Raw genomic sequence first — 16,352 nt, forward strand, 5'->3', positions numbered from 1 at the left:
CTTCCTCCTTCCCTGGCCAGGAAGAGCCACTCGAGGAACATTTACCGAACGCCTACAGCTAGCAGGCACCCAGCTGGACCGCCGGGAGCCTCACTCCGTGCCACGCCGCAGCACTCGCCTACCTCCGCCCTCCCAACCCGTCCGAAATCCGGGATCCCTAGTCCCCCGGCTGCGTCATGGAATCCGCGGGCTTCTTCCGAGGGCATCGCCCCACCTCCTTCCCCAAAGGCGACTTATGATTGGTGGGAACGTGTGTCACTCTGCCGCCCTCCCGCCCCCTCGGGGCCCCGCCCCCGGGCCTTGCAGGCCCCTCCCCTGCGCTCCCGCCCCTGCGCCGCTCCTCTGGCTAATCGCCGGGCGGCGCGCGCCGAGAAGTTCTGGGCAAAGTACTCAGAACTGGCCGCGTGCTGGTGGCGCCCGCCAGCCGGCCCGGGAGAAGGGACCAGAGCGCGACGCGGCCGGTGCGCAGCGCGGCTCCGGCCCCGTCTGTCCGCGAGTGGCCATCCCCGCCCCCGACTCCTGCGGCCGGTGCGAGAGCTGTCAGCTGCACGTTGCGGGGAGACCGGAGAAGCCGGGTTGCCTTCTCCCGGGTCTGTGCGCTAACCCCCGAGCCCTGCACCGGGGAACTAGGGAGTGTCTCCGGCTGCACAGCGCTCAGGTGAGTGGCGGGGCGCCTGCCTAAATGGGGCCGAGGTGTCGGGGGGCCAGGCGGCGGCGCGGGCTCGGAAGGGCTGCGGTTTGGGGGGCGCCGCGGGTCTCTGCAGAACCGGGGTCTGCCCGTGTCGGCCGGGGAGGATCCGGCCCTGGGGCAGACCGAAGCTTGGGAGCTCGCCCTCGGTGCCGGCTGAAGCTCCCGGGGAGGGAGGACCCGGGTCTCACCCACCCTAGGGCTCCGTCCCTCGAGGGACGACTCAGAGGATTGACCGCCAGGAGGAACCGAGCGCAGGGGCTGGAGCGCAGGTGCGGGAGGACGCGGCGCGCGGAGCTGTCCTGGGCAGCGGGGAGGCTCTGCGCCGGGGCTGGAGGCTCAGGAAGCCTGGTTAATTGGGCGGAGCGCGACGCTTTACCACATCCGCGGGATGGGGCGCGCCGGTGAGACTGAGACAACGCTCTCGGGGCAGGCGCTCGGCTCGCCCGCCTTCCCAACCGCGGCTTGCCCAGATCCCCCGTGCCGGGCTGGAGGCCCAGGGCACGTTCCTTTCCTTTCTAAATTTACGTATTCATCAGCTTTCTGGCCCCTTCTGGAATTTTTTTCTTTTGACTTTCCAATTACTACTGGTCAGATCACCTTTAGGCTCACCCTAACTCTTATCTCAGTGTCTTTCACATTGGTCCTTTCCCGGAGGCCCTGCAGCAGAATCTTAGTTCAGGGTCTTAGGGACTTAATGTACTCTTTCTGAACATTGTCTGCAGTTGGGTTTTCCTATCTCTGTCTCTGTTTATTCCATGGTCAGGTAAATTCTTTAAGTACTGTCATCATAAGCCAGATACTCCCAGGCAGCCCCTTAGCACTGCCCAGCTTCCCGGGGAGCGTTCCTAGCCTCTGGAGTCGCTGATGGGCACTGTCGTAGGTCGTCCAGATACTTCTTAAGCCGGGGCGCGCCGCCCCTCCTTCGGCAACGCAACTTGCTTGCTGCCTCCTGCACACTTGTGCTTGTCCTTCTCCATCTCACAAGCCACCAGTCTCCTCAGACGGGACTCTTGGAGCTGAAGGGACTGTGAAGTTGTCGGTTTCCATGTGTCTGCGTACTGCGCAGAGGTGCTTGAGACCCTTCGGGGTTGCTCAGACCCTCAGAGTCTGAGTATTGGGATGAGGGCATTTAGAAATGTTTTAAACTACAGCTGCAAAAGAGATACTTCCACAGATAGGTGAAAGCGAAGGCCTGGTTTCTCATCATCTACACTGTACCCCGCAAGTATCATACAAGGTGAGGTTCTCCTGGCTAAAGGAGGTCAGGCAGGCCTGGGCTTGTATGCATCCAAGCTAAATGACCCTCCCGTCTAGCCAAGCCACGTCACCTGTTTGCTGTTGCTCATAGAACTTAAATTTCTCCCTGAAATTGTCTCCTTGGATTATTGTGTTCTCTCTCTTCCCTCATTAGGATGTAAGTACCAGGAACGCAGAGATCTTGTCTGTCTTGTTCATCACTTGATCCCCTGTGTCAAGAACACACAGTAGGTTTGCAATAAACATTTATAGAATGAATAAATGAAACCTTCTCTGTAAATATGAGGAATGAGGATTTCATAGCTGATTTTGATTTTCATCTTTATTCTTAATTTACTATTGGGAAAATTAACAAATAGCAATACTAGGAACTTTTGTAGATTACCTCATTAAATTTACAGAAGTCTGTTAGCTAGGTATATTTAACCAGATGGGAAATTGAGGGTCCAGCAGGTTAACCAGTGTTGCCAAGGTTATCCTGGCAGAACTAGGATTCCAGCTCATTTTGTCTCTTGTGCTGGACCTCTTCCAATAAACTAAAATGTGGTTTCCACCATTACAGCTAATAGACATTTAGCTTTATTTGTATCAAAAGCTATGGCTTAGCCAAAAGATTTACTGTTTTCTTATTGAGATATATTTTCAGTAATCGCTAATAGTTACATCATAAGCCACATATTCCCAGGCTGCTGCCATAAGCTGTAGTTTTCTTTCCTTCTCTCTTTCTTTTTTTTAAGACGGAGTCTTGCTCTGTCGCCCTGGCTAGAGTACAGTGGCATGATCTCGACTCACTGCAAGCTCCGCCTCCCGGGTTCACGCCGTTCTCTTGCCTTAGCCTCGTGAGTAGCTGGGACTACAGGCGCCCGCCACCACGCCCAGCTAGTTTTTTGTATTTTTTTTTTTTTTTTTTTGAGACGGAGTCTCGCTCTGCCGCCCAGGCTGGAGTGCAGTGGCCGGATCTCAGCTCACTGCAAGCTCCGCCTCCTGGGTTCACGCCATTCTCCTGCCTCAGCCTCCCGAGTAGCTGGGACTACAGGTGCCTGCCACCTCGCCCGGCTAGTTTTTTTTTTTTTGTATTTTTAAAGTAGAAACGGGGTTTCACGGTGTCAGCCAGGATGGTCTCGATCTCCTGACCTCGTGATCCGCCCGTCTCGGCCTCCCAAAGTGCTGGGATTACAGGCTTGAGCCACCGCGCCCGGCCGTTTTTTGTATTTTTAATAGAGACAGGGTTTCACTGTGTTAGCCAGAATGGTCTCCATCTCCTGACCTCGTGATCTGCCCGCCTTGGCCTCCCAAAGTGCTGGGATTACAGGTGTGAGCTACCGTGCCCTGCCGGTAAGCTGTAATTTTCACCATCTTGCTGGGCAGTATTGTGAGGTTATCTCCATTTTTCAGGTGAAGAATTGGAAACCGAGGTTTAGGAACTTGCCTAAGGTCACCAATAAATTGCTGAGCTAGATTTTTTAATAGTCTGACTTCAATTCTTGCCCCATTATTTAATTAGATGTTAACTCATGATAAAGTCCAATGATACAAATATTAAAACCATCTGAGATTGGGCTGTAAACTTTCTGGTGCCAATATCAAGTGTCTAGTTGTACTGTTTTCAGAATCCTTGAGACTCTTACTGCCATTGATTTTTGTGGTTGCGTTTATGGTTTGTGGGCTTGGTAGATCGGGGACTTTTAATCCAGAAGGAAAGGAAATCCTCCTTTCATCTATTCTAAAGAGATATCTGATTGGTTTTACTCACTGTGGTAAGTGAACTCTGAAGTAATGCTTTATACCTCTTAAAGAAAGTGCTGGGAAACCAGCTAGTTCCTCTGTTGTCTAATGCAGATTGGAGAGTTAGAAACTGCTACTAATTCCAAAAGCTTCTGCAGTAGGCTTTCAGTAAAACAACTACATTTCAACTCTCCACTCTTGCACTGACACTGAGGGTGAAAAGTTGGGGAGGAGTGGCATGGGTACCACCTAAAGGGCTCATGGCAAAATGGGATGGGGAAGGAATTAGTGATTCCTTCTTTCTTCTACTTTATTCCAGTTTGGGTGCTGGTGTAACATTTCCCCCGCATAAGGGTCTAGATAATGCAGTTTTATTTATAATGTAGTTCTCAGCAGTACTGTATTTTCCTATTTGTTAATTCTATTTCAAGAGTACTCCAGGAAGGGTTGGAGAACCCTGCAACCTAGAATGCCTGAGGAAGAGATTGAGGTGTAGGATACTAGGGAAGATGGAAACTGTTAGGTGGAAAAAGTCTTCCATGCATAATTGAGAGTTGTTTATGGTTCTCTGCACATTCCTTTCCTGTCTAAATTTACATATTTATCAGCTTTCTGGCCCCTTCTGGAAATTTTTTTGTTTTGTTTTGTTTTTTTTTTTTTTTTTCCAGTTACTACGGTTCAGATCACCTTCAGGCTCACCCTAACTGTTGTCTCAGTGTCTCTCACATTGGTCCTTTCCTGGAGGCCTTGTAGCATCTTAGTTCAGGATCTTAGGGACTTGTGCATTCTGTCCTAACATTGTCTACAGGTGGGTTTTCCTACCTCTGTTTTCCTGTCTCTGTTTTCTTTTTTTTTTTTTTTTTGAGATAGAGTCTCGCTCTGTCACCCAGGCTGGAGTGCAGTGGCCGGATCTCAGCTCACTGCAAGCTCCGCCTCCCGGGTTTACGCCATTCTCCTGCCTCAGCCTCCCGAGTAGCTGGAACTACAGGCGCCCGCCACCTCGCCCGGCTAATTTTTTGTATTTTTTTAGTAGAGACGGGGTTTCATCCTGTCTCTGTTTTCATGGTCAGGTAAATTCTTTAAGTACTGTAATTATGTTGTTAAAAATTATTGGGTGGCTTATATAGTGAATAACATTAATAATAGTAGTAACAGCTGCTGAACTTTTATGTGCTGGGTGCTGTCATACGTTCCTGTACGTGCATTATTGCATTTATTCCTCAGGGCAGCATCAAAGCAGGCATTGTTATTATACCTCCAGTCTCCAGATGAGGCTAGGAAAAGTTAAGTTCACAACTGCTTTGCAACTAACATATGGTGGATCTCAGACTCAATCCCCAAGTTATTTTCTCTACTTACTTGCACATAGATTCCTTAGCCGGAAGTCACGATCCAGCAGACTGGGCTCAGCTTTGGCCTCATCCCATCATTCCCCAACCCTGTGAACTGGTAGTCTGAGTTTTATTAATCAACAAAGGATTTTGCCTTTGTCCCTGCACTCCTGTTGCCTAGAAACCTCTCTGGTCTCTCCGTGTGAAAACCTAAGTCTTTCAAAGCTGGACTCATAAACTACTTTTGTCAGCATAATCTCTCTAAACCCAATTTCCCAGAGCATTTGTTTTTTTAAAATATGAGAAACTTCCCAGTTCAGTTTCTGATCACAAAGTATGTTGCTGGTGTCCTTCCTTCCTTCCTTCAGCACTTCTTACCTTTTATCTTCCTCTATTCCTCTCACCCTGTTGCCTCCTGTGCTAGTAATTTATTCAAACTTACTGCTTCCTTTACTAGATTTTAAATGCCTTGAAGGCAGGGTGAATGTGTGTTCCTTAGGTTTCTATTCCTCATGTCACTAAACATGGTGTCCTATCTATAGTAACTGTTCAATTGAAAAAAATATTAATTATATTTGCTTGCATTTTGTTAGAATATTCTGTGAAAAGGTAATTGGAATGTGACATTTTGTTTTCTAGTTTTCTAATTTGTTTTGATCCACAGTATTTTATGCCATCATCATTTTATGATGAAGCAATAGAATATGCCATCATCATTTTATGATGAAGTAATAGAATTTCTAGTTAAATCCATGAAAAGCACCTGTCCTGGTTGCTCTCATCTTTGGACCAAGGAGATATTGCAAGGAGATCTCAGATTCACACATATAATAATCATTGTCTGTAGAATAAATATTTTGCCTATGTTATGTACTATTTTTTCATATCTATGGTAATGCTGTTAATAAAAATGTACTAAAATTGTTATGGAATTCAAATGGAATTTTTGTGAATATTTTATGGATCAATGAATATTTCACATTTTAAAGCAGATTTGCAAGGCCCTCTCTGAATCAGCTCCTGCTTCCCTGTCTAGACTCATAGCTCACCACTCACTATTGAGACACAATTCACATATTATACAGTTCATCCGTTTAAAGGTACAACATTTAATGGATTTTAGTATATTCAGAGTTGTGCAACCATCACCATCATTTTAAAACATTTATCACCCGCTAAAAAACATTTGCACCCATTACCAGTCATTCCCCATACTGCCCGTCCATTCCCCCAGTCCCCACCCACTAATCTACTTTATGCCTGTATGGATTTGCCTATTCCGGACATTTCATATAAGGGGAGTCATATAGTATGTGGCCTTTTGTGTCTGGCTCCTTTCACCTGGTATGTTGTTTTCAAGGTTAATTTCTGTTGTAGTGTGTATCAGTACTTCATTCCTTTTGATTGCCTAGTAATACCCCATTATATGTATATACCATGGTTTTATTTATCTATTTGCTAGCTGATGGGACTGGCATTTCTAAAAAAAAGTTTGATTCTAATGCGACCCTAATGTGTAGTCCAGAAGTTCCTTCGAGCCCTGTTCGCTATTTTATCGTGGAGCTAGAACAGAACCTGGCACAAGATAGATGCGTAATAAACATTCAAATGACTGCAGCATTTTACTAAAAGTGTAACTCCTATTATGTTGCAGTCAGCAGAACGTCTCGTCGTTAAAAAGAGGTCCCCATAGTTGATTTTTTAGATACTGATTTGAACAAACCAACTGTTAAAAAGAGTCAAGGAACTTTGAACATGGCTGCAATGCTACAGTTTTTAGGATTTGCTTTGAAATAATCTGGGGGTGAGGAGGGGGAGTACGGAGGAAGCAAGGCTGTCCGTGAGCTGATATCAGATCAGTTGAGGCTGGGTGATGAATTCTCTATCTGTGGTGTCTGCTGAGCAGCCATTGGTCGCATGTGGCTATTCAGCCTTTAAAATGTGGCTAGTCCTTACTGAGAAGTGCTGTAAGTATAACACACACACTGAATTTCAAAGACTTAGTATGAAAAATAAAGTAAAAATACCTCAATTTTTAAACATCACATGTTGAAATAATATTTTGAATATATTGTAATAATGTGTAATTAAAACTAACTTGTTTTCTTTTACTCTTGGTCTACTTAAGAAATTAAAATTACATCTATGGCTCCTATTACATTTCAGCTGGGCAGTACAATGCTATACTTTTGTATATATTTGAAATTTTTCATAATAAAAAGTTTAGAAATATCAAAGGCATCTTTTAAAAGTCTAGAGTATAATATTTTTATAAAGAATTCCTCTGGTATGAAAGGATTGGAATATACTGATTTTTTTCAAAGATGCTTCTTTGCAGAAGCTTATAGCAGGCAGGCTATAGCCTTCCAATATCATTCCTGGACTTATTTAAGCTATGTGAACATTTAAAAATTCTTTTATAATAATAAATGGAATAGCAGTGTGACGAATTGCTTCTTTGGTTATTAATCTAAATGATTTTGTCGTGAAGTTGATGAAATATTTCCTTCATCTTGGAAAAATACAGAAGACTCAGTGGTGATTTCCTTGTTCTTAGTCACATTGTTTGTACCCCTGAAATTGAATTTTCTCTGGACTTGGTTTATAACCGCCTCTCCCTAAGTCTGTTGTTTGAGAGCTAGAATGTGGTTGTTTCTAGATGCTCCAAGGCCCCTTGAGTAAGAGTGGAATATGATTCTTAGGGAACAATAATAATCATGTGTGGGTTTAAAGCCAAGAAGCAAATTTCTTTCATAAAAATTTCTTTAGATGAAAATTATGTTGCTGTCTATATGTCTGTGTTTACTTATGAAAAAAATATCTGAGGTAATCAACCCAGTTCTCTGAGCAAGTGTGGGCTGGATGAACAATCTTAGCGGAATCCTCATCTGTGATTTCTTAGATTGCGTGAGAGTAGATCTGAGTTAAAAAATAGCTTAAATGTAAAGCAGAACAGAATCAAATTGCACTGAGCAATCCAGTGCGGGATTGGCAGAGGATCCCTGAACAGTTACTATAAATAAAGTTTGCTATTTTGTTTACCCTCTACAGTTAAAATACTAAAATCTTTATTTTTAGTATTCTGTGGGTCATATGCTTTCCTTAATGTAACATTTCTCCAAACATGTATTAAAATGTAATATTTGTAAAGATTTCCACCTCCACTTTTAAAGGTTTTCTGTCTTGATATAAAATATCGTAATGGTTACAAGAACTTTAAAATTATAGTTTACATCTTATAAAATATTTTTCCATGGCCGGGCGCGGTGGCTCAAGCCTGTAATCCCAGCACTTTGCGAGGCCGAGACGGGCGGATCACGAGGTCAGGAGATCGAGACCATCCTGGCTAACACGGTGAAACCCCGTCTCTACTAAAAAATACAAAAAACTAGCCGGGCGAGGTGGCGGGCGTCTGTGTTCCCAGCTACTCGGGAGGCTGAGGCAGGAGAATGGCGTGAACCCGGAAGGCGGAGCTTGCAGTGAGCTGAGATCCGGCCACTGCACTCCAGCCTGGGCCACAGAGCCAGACTCCTTCTCAAAAAAAAAAAAAAAAAAAAAAATTTTTCCCTCCCCAAGTAACTTGTGGTGGACAGTCATCTGAAATGTTTAGAAGCTAAAGCTAATATATATATTTTAATCTACATATATGTATACATATGTGTGTAGATATTTATGTATGTATATATATTTTAATCTCAGCAACTCCTATTAAATTTGAAACAGATGCCTCCCTAGAATTACAGCATGCACTAAGATTTTTGCTCATACATTTCACAAATATTTATTAAGCACATGCCATGTGCCAGACACCAGGCTAGGTGCAGGGGATGTGGTGATGAATTGAACAGATGTGGAAACCTCCCTTCAAGGAGCTTACAGACTAGAAGGGGGTGTAGACATTAAAGAGTTGCAGAGAGTTCATTAATTACAGTGGGGAGATGTGGCTCAAAGGGAGTGAGTCTGGCTTTTAATTGGGACCCTGGAGAGAAAAGTTTCATTGTTTTTGTAAGTTGTGATTCAGGCTGCTGAAGGAGGAGAAAAGAGAATGTGGCTGGGGAATCCTCAAAGGAGGATGAGAGGAGCAGAGTCCTGCCCTTTTGTGTCTGTCTGCCATTGCTAGAGGCCATGTAGAACTGAGTGGGAGGAGGCCTTAACTCCTCTTTTGAGGTTTTGAATTTCTCTCTCTGGTGCGACACACCGGTTTGTTTATTTGCTAATGGGAGTTGAATCCAAAGTTGAGTTTTTAACACCTTTGTAGCAGAAACAGAATGATACCTAACAACCTGCCCTCCAGCATAGCCCTGCATGTAGCTTAAAATAACTTGCCGGCTGGTTTCTAGTGTAGCTCAGTTGTCTGGCATCTGAGGCAAAGTGGGTTAGCGGTATGTGAAGCCTAAAAGAATACAGGGAAGCCCACTTGAGTTTTTCTCAGGTGTAGGGCTGCTTCGTGCAAATTCCTGGTGTATACAGAATTAACCGAGGTTTCCTTCAGAGCTTGTTGGAGTTATTAGGGAAGGGGAAACCATCCTTCCTTTGAAGATGGAGGTAATTATGAATAACAGTGATAACAGTGGCAGCCAGTAGCTGTTGGGCGCTCCCCATGTGCCAGGCTAAGTGCTTTACTTACACTACCTCTTTAGATCTTACAACTTGGGAGGTGGTTACTATCATTCCAATTTACCAGTGTTAAAACAGAGGCTGGGGAGCAGTCACTTGCTCTTTCATTTTTCCAACATCCCTTTACCCTTCCTGATTTCCATTCGATAAATCACTTCTTGCCTCTGGATATAGTCTGCTGGGACCAGAAGGAGGGGCCCCATTCCCCTCAGCTGTGGCCCTGTGAGCCAGGTCAGTCACATGCCTCTCTCTGGACTCTGGGTGTGGGAGGGTCATGGAGAGTCTGCTGCGAGATGTGTCATGGCCAGACCATCTGTGCATACAGCTTTGTTGTGGTGTAGCTTTCCATCCCACAGAGCTGTGCCCGGGCTTGCCTCTCCAGCCTCCTCTTAGTTCCTTGAACTGGTTTTTTTTCTAATACATGTTCTTTGGCTTCATTTACCAAATTGTTTTCTGTTGCTTCCACCCAAAGAACCCTGGCTATCCAGTCTTAAAGAGGGTGAAGTAGTTTTCCTGTGGTCACACAGAGAGCAAGCAGCAGAACTGGGGTACAGTTAGGTCATTCAGCCTCTACTGCCAAGCCCTTGACCAGAGACCTCCTCTGTGTGCTGAATAGCATTGGACTGGCAGTCTGAGGAACAGAGGATGGATGTAGTTCCTGTGATACCTGCCTCTGGGGCCTTGGGCCACTGCCTCTTTGAGCTGGACAGGGTAGATGGGATGAAATCTATACATATCTAAGTGACACCCAGTTTGAGAGGATTTTCCTGTCCATGAGACTTTTGGACACATTTTGTCCCGGTTTTCTAAAGGCTTTTACTTTGAGGTTTGAGGAACGGTCTAAGGCAGTGGTTTTCAAAGTATGACTCCAGGAGATGGATCAGTGTCACCTGGGAACTTGTTAGCAGAACTTAGGTGGGGCCCAAACCCATAGAATTGGAAACTCTGGGGGTGGAGTCCAGAAAACTGGTTTTAGCCCTTCAGGTGATTATGATGCACACTAATGTTTTAAGCCCCAGACATTTTCGTTTATTAAAAACAATTTGTTATGTACAAGGTGCTACCTAGAAGCAGGGAGCAGGCAAAGTTAATTAACCAACAGCCCCTGACCTCAAAGAATATTCACTTCAGTTCGGGGTATATACATTTATAGCACTCCTCCTTCTCCCTACAATTGTGTTTTTTATATTTACATATCTGTCTGTATCTCTATATATCGATCCATCTTTTCTCTACTTATATAAACAAGATACTAAAGTGCCATAGGAGCTCAGGAGGAGTTAGGGAGATACTTTTGCAGAGAAGTGAGTGTTTGAGACACGTCTTGAAGAGCACATAGAATTGAGATAAAGAAAGGGATGAAGGGGCCGAGTGCGATGGCTCATGCCTGTAATCCCAGTACTTTGAGAGGCTGAGGCAGGCAGATCACCTGAGGTCAGGAGTTTGAGACCAGCTTGCCAACATGGTGCAACCCGGTCTCCACTAAAAATACAAAAATTAGCTGGGCATGATGGTGGGCACCTGTAATCTCAGCTACTCGGGAGGCTGAGGCAGGAGGATCACTTGAACCTGGGAGGTGGAGGTTGCAGTCAGCCGAGATGGTGCCACTGCACTCCCTGGACGACAAGAGTGAGACTCCATCTCAAAAAAAAAAAGGATGAAGGGAAAGGTAGGAAGGATGTTCTAGGCAGAGGTGGTAGGTAGGATGAGCCAAGGCATAACATTTTGAGAGTTGATGGACTATCCAGTTTGATGAAGAGAAGGACTGTGTAATGGTGAAAAGTAAGAGCATACAGAAATGGAGAGGTAGATTAGGGCCCAACTGGTGTAAGTCCTAAATCCTATAGTAAGTCCAAAGACTATTCTGTAAACAGCGAACAAGGAGGTGACATGGTAAGAGCTATCTTAGTGGAAAGTGTTCTGGTGGTGACAGAGAAGGGCAGAGGCTGGGAGTACAGGCACAAAGTGATGAGACCTGAACTGGGATGGTCACAGTGAGAGGAGGAAAAAGACAGATAATATCAAAATACTGGAAAGTTACAATGATAGCCCCTAGAAACTAGGGGTTGGGAGTAGGGTTGAGGGAGAAAGCAAAGATGATTCCACAAGGGATAATAAGTGGTGTTGGTACAATCAGGCAAAAAATAAAATAAATTCCACATGGATCAAAACTTTAAAACAATTAGAAGTACGAAAAAATACAATACACGTTTAATAATAAGATGAAAAATCCTTTCTAGATAGGACACAAAATCCAGAAGCTATAAAATAAAAGATTGATTTATTTGATTACATATCATTTTTGCAGGGTCAGTTTTCAAAAATGATGTCAAAAGGCAATCAACACATTTAGGAAAGTAATTGCAATTCATATCACAAAGACCTACTTTTATCAGTATATAAAGAACTCCAACAAATCTGTACGAGAAAGGCCAGTTACTGTAAAGGCAAAGAGTTTGAACACATAGTTCACGAAATGGCATGCAGATGATTCTTAAACATATGAAAACTTTAACCTCACTCATAAAAAGAGAAAATGCAAATGAAAACTTCATTGAAATACTATTTTTCACCTATCGGGTTGGCAAACATCACAAAATGTGATAATAGTGTTGGCAAAGGTTTGAAGAAACAGGTATTCTGTATACATTGTGGATGGAAATGTAAGTCGGTCCAAACTAGCGAGCCATTGGCAGTATCTGTCAAAATTGCAAATGCATGCACTCTTTGACTCAGCAATAACAGTCCTAAGAACTTTATCCTACAGATATGCAAAATTCACAAAATGATATATATGCAAAATTGTTTCTTGCAGTATTTGAATAAATACCAGATTGCAAGTAACTTAATTTTCATCAGTAAGTACTGATTAAAAAATAATGGAGCTGTTAAAAATGAGGCAGCTCTACATTTTCTGATACGGAATGATATGTGAGATTTATTGTGAAGTTAAGAAAGTATAGAATATCCATATATATATTTTATATGTGTATATACATATACACATGGACATATATATTCATACATATATGCACACATAGCTAAAACTGGTGGGCTGAGGCTGGTACTGTGGCTCACACCTGTAATCCTAGCACTTTGGGAGGCCCAGGTGGGCAAATCAGCTGAGGTCAGGAGTTCAAGACCAGCCTGGCCAACATGGTGAAACGCTGTCTCTACTAAAGATACAGAAATTAGCTGGGCGTGTTGGTATGTGCCTGTAATCCCAGTTACCCCGGAAGTGGAGGCAGGAGAATCACTGGAACCCGGGAGGCAGTGTCTGCAGTGAGCCAAGATCATGCAACTGCACTCCAGTCTGGGTGACAGAGGGAGACTCCGACTCAAAAAAAGCAAAAAACCTGGTGTGCTGAAGCCAGTATACACCGGCATGTGGGAACCAACTGTACCTGACTTCCCAAGCCCTTGGCTGATTACTTCATGTTGGTAATTTGAAGCCAGCCACAGTGGGGTATTTACACCATGTAAATACAAGAAACGCAAGACATGAGAACATTTTTGTTTTTGTTTTTCCAGAGAGCTGGTTGATAAATGTTTAATTGTACTCACTGTATATATATAAATATAAAATATCTTTTGAAGGTTATAAAAGAGGTTGCTGTAACATCAGACTCTCCTAGGAAGGAGTAACGGAAGGCAGGATAGTTATGAAGTTGAACTTATACCTTTTGAATATTGTTCCATGTAAATGTGTTACTTACTTGGAAGTAAATGTATAAAGCAAACCAAAAAGTAACTGCAGAGTGTCAGGCCTATGTGACTGTGTTATTTCTGGTGCCATTGACTACTGCTGGGGAAAATAGGAAGATGAGTAGATCTTAGAGAAAGAGAATGCTTTTGGTTTTGAATATGCTGAGCTTTAAGTGTGTGGGTGGTATCAGTACAGACATGTCCAGCAATAGCTCAAGAGAGAGGGCAGAGCTGTTGATCAGTTCTAGGAGTCAGCAGTTTAGTTAAAATTGTGACACTTAAGGCAGCCCTTATCTGCAGAACCTTTGAGGCAGGTCCCAGGAGAGAAAGGGGGAAGCATGTGGTACCTTGGGGAAGGTAAACCAAGAGATAGGTAAGGAAAGGGTAACTAGTCACAAAGATTGGAGGACCATAAAATAATAATGGTAGTTTCTTAAATGAAGTATTTGCTGGAAGTGAGACACTATTCTCTGTACTTTTTGAAAGAACATCATCTGATTTAATTCTCACAATCATTCTGTGGGGTGGGTACTTTTTCCATGATAACCGTTGAGTTGGGGAGGGTAATTTCAAAGAATAAACCAGGAGACATATCATGGGAAGGGTGTTAATAGAGCAGGACCTTGAAGTGTGATACAATTTCAAAAGGTAGAGAAATGGGAGAGAAGGACATTTCAGGTAGAGGGGAGTGATGAGCAAAGGTGGAAACAGGGTTACCGCTTGCAGCTGTAGGGTAAGAATTCATGGGCACCCAAGGGTGGTACATGGCTACTTCATCCTGTGGTCATTGGAGAGCCACAGAATGTTTTGAGCAAGGTAGTATGTGTTAATCTATTCAACTGGTAGTCAAATACAAATGTTAAGTGTTGTATGATTGGAAGATTTCTGTGTGTACATTGTGGGAAGGAGGGATGATAGGAAACATGAAAAATTACCATAAAAATTTGAGATAATGTAGATGGCCTGTGAATATAGATTTAGACTGTCTGCGAACAGGCATTGTGATGGTCTCTCAAGCTGAATTTGCCTGTATGGCAGTGTATTGCTTATCTTATGTATTAGTCACTTAGGGGATGTTTTTCATATATTTTCCAGAAGACTGTGAATGGGGAATAAGCAAAGGGGCGGTAAATAAAGAAATGATTATTTGTTGACATACATTTGTATGTATGTGATTTATATATGAGTTTTGCCTGGGAAGTAATGATCAGCCTCATGAGGCACACACAAGCCCAACCTCTTTAGAGAGGCACTGTGTTTGTACTAGCAGTTCTTTTACCTTATAAACATACATATACACAAACATAGTGTAAAATTCCACCCTAATTAGGTTTTCAGCTTAGTCTTTCTCTGGGCCAATGTCTTCTTTAAGTTTGTTTTGTATATGTGTCATTAAGGAATGATACAAATAATAGGGTGTCAAAAAGGAAAGTCTTTGGCCTAAACATCGCTCAGAAAAACGATTGCCTGGCCTTCTTCATGCACACCTGCCAATGCATCATACTTCTGACTTGTAATTCCTGTTTTTCTAGTCTTTCATCCTGTGGGGCAAAATAGCATTCCAGCTTGTTTGTTACTTTCAGTTCTGCATCGTTTGTTCCTTGATTAAGGGCCTGGAAGCCCCGCTTGTTTGTGGCATCCAGAGGTCTTATTTTCCTGCGTGTGTCTAGTTAGGTGTAGATAGATCTTGATATTAGATGACTGCCTTTTCCGACCCACAGATAAGATGCCTTTGTCTGACGGATGCTAGGGGCCAGAAGGGCAGGATGTGGGAGTTTGGTTTCTTTTGTAAAATGTGCAGTGTGTGGTCTCCACAGGTGCTGGATTTCTCTTCGTGATTAAGAACTTCCCAGTCTGGGGAAAATACCCATGTTGTAGGAAGTGAGATCTGTGGGTCTTGCTGTAGCTAGTTAACTCAGGCTGAGGTTATAGCAAGTCATGGACCTCCCACATCCTTTTGAACAGTACTGTTTCTCCTTCTCTTTCTCAGAGGACTTGTGTGAGACTTAGCCAGGTGTCCATGGATGTGAAGGGGGTTTGGAGGAAACAAGGGCAAGGCAACATTCTGGCTGGGCAGGGAGCCAGCTAGAGGGGTGGGGCCACATGAATGGGACACACCATTGAGGGCAATGGTTCTGAACCTCAGCAGTGTCAGAGTGTCCTGGAGGGACTGTAAAACACTGAGTTGAGTCTGTCGCAGTGGCTCCTGCCTATAATCCCAATACTTTGGGAGGCTGAGGTGGGAAGATCGCTTGAGGTTAGGAGTTCAAAACCAGCCTGGTCAGAATAATGATACTCAGTCTCTACAAAAACAAACAAACAAATTAATTATTTAATAAAACAAATTGCTGGTCCCCACCCCCAACAGTTTCTGATTTAGTGGGTTTCTGATTTAGTGGGACCTGAGATTCTGCAATTCTAATAAGTTATTAGGAGATACTGACTCTGGTTCACGGACCCCTTAGCAAATCCAAGCATTGGTTCAGTAGGCAAAAGACCAAGTCTTAACCAGCCTGGAGTCCATTCTGATTCCGAGAAGAATGAGAGAATTCTGGTTATTAGATTGTCATAACCCCCTTATTTTATATAACACTTCCACAATTGTAAATCACTTTAATATATGTTGCTTCTCACAGCAAAATAACCTTTTGAGGTAGGCAGGGCAGGTATTAACCTTGTGGGATGACTAAGGAAAATCAGATTGAAGACAGATGACTGACTTACCCTGGGGGCAAAAATAGCTTAGCTCATACTTATATCTAGATTTTCTTACTGTAGATTTATTGCTCCTTCTACATTGTCTTTTTTCCTTGGAAAATACTACATTTTATTCAAATGATTTTTAGACAAAACAAAATTAGGGAGATGTAGAATCCTTTCCCTCATGCATTCACAGTAAATATTTTTTGAAGACATAATACAGAGCACATACTTATTGTTGAATAAATGAATGAATGGTTTCCATAACTCACTAACTCTACTTCTGAACTCATGCACTTTAATGGCCCAGTAGTATCAATTACAAG

At 43.4% G+C, this 16,352-nt stretch overlaps 1 protein-coding gene across 8 annotated transcripts in view; it reads left to right on the forward strand.

Annotated features, from left to right (window-relative positions):
- Window positions 1-322: 322 nt before the first annotated feature.
- Window positions 323-16,352, forward strand: part of OSBPL3 (oxysterol binding protein like 3) — a 185,324-nt gene continuing 169,294 nt past the window's right edge. For all 8 annotated transcript variants that reach the window (XR_013415907.1, XM_015133885.3, XM_077998012.1 and 5 more), the window contains exon 1: window positions 323-658. The gene's annotated coding sequence lies outside the window, so the exon portion shown is untranslated. The remainder of the gene's footprint in view (window positions 659-16,352) is intronic.

This window comes from Macaca mulatta, chromosome 3, assembly GCF_049350105.2.
Source record: "Macaca mulatta isolate MMU2019108-1 chromosome 3, T2T-MMU8v2.0, whole genome shotgun sequence".
In the NCBI taxonomy this organism is placed as follows: domain Eukaryota; kingdom Metazoa; phylum Chordata; class Mammalia; order Primates; family Cercopithecidae; genus Macaca; species Macaca mulatta.